Below are 3,026 nucleotides of genomic sequence, written 5' to 3'. Positions count from 1 at the left end.
AAAAAAAAAAAAAACAAACAAAAAAAAAAAGCAACTCTGAGGCTTAATTGCTACAAGTCCCCCTTTTTTTTTCTTTTAACCTTTCCTGGGCCTGAGCCAACATTGTCTCTGCATGGCTTCTAAATGCAATTTCTTGGCTGGAAATAGGATTACAATGTACATGAGAAATACAAAAAAAAAAAAACATATTACCGTACCATGAATATTCAGAAGACTCAGCCCTGTTTCAGCATCTTCTCTCTGGGTGATAATCAGAACAGAAGCCTGACAAAGGCCTGACCGAGTCCCTTCTCCTCAAGACAGGGGTTTGTGACTGCACGGAAGCTGCAAGTCGCACACCAACAGATTGCTCCTGCAGCAGTCATGCTTTCACACCTGAGAAGCCTACAGCCATCCCAGTTATCTCCAGACCTGCAAATATTTGCACTTGCTTGTACAACAGTGCTGTTGGAGTTGGTGTATGAGAGGTTTATTAACAAGACACACGGACCCCTGAGCCACTTCCTCCATGGGCCTACCCAAACTGCCCAAAAGCCCATGTTCAAGATTGGACTGCTTGGACCAGCTGAGGACATTTTTGGTCAGTGCCACCTCCAGGCCACCAGCCTTTCCAAGGAAGCCCCTGGAAATCAAGGAAGTCCAAGGAGCCCTGCCACCTGTGCTGTAACCCTCCCCGTGTCGCAACCCAGCACCCAGAACCAGTGCGTCTCCAGCTGGGCCATGAGCTTTGCTTCCCTCCGCATGTGACCTAGGACCCAGGTGGGAGGTGTTCAGAGGTGCCACGAGTAGCACGTGGGTTACAACACACAGACAACAGGAGAGAAGTGCCAGTTTTCCTCCTCCTTAGACCGTAGAAAGGGCTTTCCCCACTCCCGGATCCTACCTGCTTGATTTCACACTAGAAATCAAAAACTTGGCTTTCTGGGAAACACGAATAAAAAAAGCGCAAGTTTTCCAAAAGCACGAGTTAACACCTCCCTCTGAGATGGTAAATAAGCCAGGAGAAGGCAATGTTACAATCACTTGCTGTTGCTTTCCCGAATCCCAGAACTCCACGTAAAGATGTGTTATGATTCAGCTGTCACGTCACTCGCATGGCACCGGTCACACCTTCTGATAGGTGATTACTGCGAACCTCCGAGAAACTCATCAGCGTTAACAAGAGCAGGTTTAATAAATCCTTCTGTCACCAGCACTTTCTGCATAAAAACCCCACTCACACATCATTTAACACCCGAACTGAAACAGCTGTAAATTCAGCAATTAGCGGTGTAATTTGACTGTTCTGATCAAGTGCACTGAAGGCGGCAAGGCTGCTGGGGGATGTGAAAGCTGCCACAGAATCTGCTGGAGCTTTTTTAAAGTTTAAAATGGCAATTAGGCTGGGAAAAAAAAATAATATGGGAAATATGGCCACTTATTTGAGACCAGAGAAGTGGGGAGAGTTGGATGGCAGTGGGTGGGCATGGTTAGAGGAGGAGGATGATGGGAGCAGCACGAGGAAGTGAAGAGAACTGGAATTTGTGTAATCCAAAAAGCCTATGGAGCATATAGCTAGATACAGTCTTACACACTCCTTGCAAAAAGATATGCTTAATTCTACTCACAGATACATTTCAAAGAGCAATTTTTGAGACCATCTTAAGTTTTAATGCACTCCGCACCCTCCTTCCCCATTCCCAAGGGACTGATCCACGCCAGTGTCAGAGCTGTCCCCGTGCACACACGTGTGTTTACAGACGTGCAACCACAAGAGTTTCACATGTAGTTCTCAACCATGACAAAGGCAGGCTTATATTCAGCTGTTGGAAAAAGTTACAGAACTAGTTGATCATCAAGAAAAGGGCCCTGAGAATCCCCGCTTAGTGTCCCAACGACGCCAACATGCTGGGGGGATGGAATAGTTGCCTGTGCCCCCCAGCGCCCGCTGCCCAGCCACCACCAGCACAGCTTCACTGGACAGATATTGAAGACACTGCGCTCCCAGCAGCTATTTGCCAAAAAAAAGCTTTGCTCCCCGTTCTGCTTCCCATTTGCTTTCACAGCGAGCAGCAGGGTGTGCTGCAGGGTGGCTGAAGCCCCCCAGAGCCGTGTCTGGTGCTCAGCCCCTCAGCACCCCAACTTCTCCTGCAGGCAGGAGCAGCAGCACCAGCTGCCTTTGCAGGAGCTCTGGGGACCTCGTCCACCCTCCATAGCCACCACGCACAGGTCACCCCGCTGCAGGGCCACCTCGAGCCCATGTCCCCATCACCCTGTGCCACGGGACCTGGGGCTTTGGGGCTCTCAGCGTGGAGAGGAGCTGCTGGCGGTGTGCAGGGACCAGCAGCTGGCTCCGGGGAGAGCAGCTGCCCCACAGATGCCAGAACTCCCCCTCAGCAGCACCCCGCGGGCAGGCTGCGCGCAGCGGGTGCCAACGTGCGGGTAAAGGCACCCGCGCACGGACGCGCCCCCCAAAATACGCGGCTTACATAATTCCCCAGCCAGTCAGCGTTAGGGGAATGTGATTAATCCTCCATGACATGTTCTGAACTTTCCGTTCAGGGAGGCTCTCTCCTCCCGCAGACCTACTGGCGATGAATGTCATTTGACCTGCAGACTTCACTACGAATGAGCATCAGAGCAACCAACAGTGACATTGCTTCGCAAACCAATTATCTGCCTCCTTCCCCGCTCGGCCCAGAGACAAGTTTGCTCAGCGCATAACGAGGATTTTTTCCCCCCTTTTCTTAAAAATTTGTTTACACCCGGCATAAGGATAACGGGCACCCACAACCCCCCCAGGCTGTCCCACCGACCCCACCAGGGCAGGACGACGGGTCCCCATCCTCAGCCCCGGCACCCCCCCCGTCCCAGCCCGGCTCCCACCTGTTCCGCGGGGCGCACCTTGGGGACACCCCCCAGCCCCTCACCACCACCACGGCGACCCCCCCGCGACCGCAGCACCTCTCCCCATCCCTCCCCACGCGGGACTCACCCACTCGAGCACCCTGAGGAAGGCGAGCGGCTCCTTCACCACGCGGAAAGTC

General features: G+C 52.7%; 1 long non-coding RNA gene across 2 annotated transcripts in view; it reads right to left on the bottom strand.

Moving 5' to 3' along the window:
- The window catches only part of LOC118173089, a 5,508-nt gene extending 2,482 nt beyond the window's left edge, over positions 1–3,026 (bottom strand). The window contains exon 1 of one of the 2 annotated variants that reach the window (XR_004753998.1): positions 2,975–3,026. This is a non-coding gene — a long non-coding RNA (uncharacterized LOC118173089). Of the gene's footprint in view, positions 1–197; positions 1,916–2,974 lie in introns of those variants that run through there. The other variant, XR_004753999.1, reaches the window with a different exon arrangement.

This window comes from Oxyura jamaicensis, chromosome 12 (assembly GCF_011077185.1).
Source record: "Oxyura jamaicensis isolate SHBP4307 breed ruddy duck chromosome 12, BPBGC_Ojam_1.0, whole genome shotgun sequence".
Taxonomy (NCBI): Eukaryota; Metazoa; Chordata; class Aves; order Anseriformes; family Anatidae; genus Oxyura; species Oxyura jamaicensis.
This window is presented reverse-complemented; position numbering and strand designations above follow the sequence as displayed.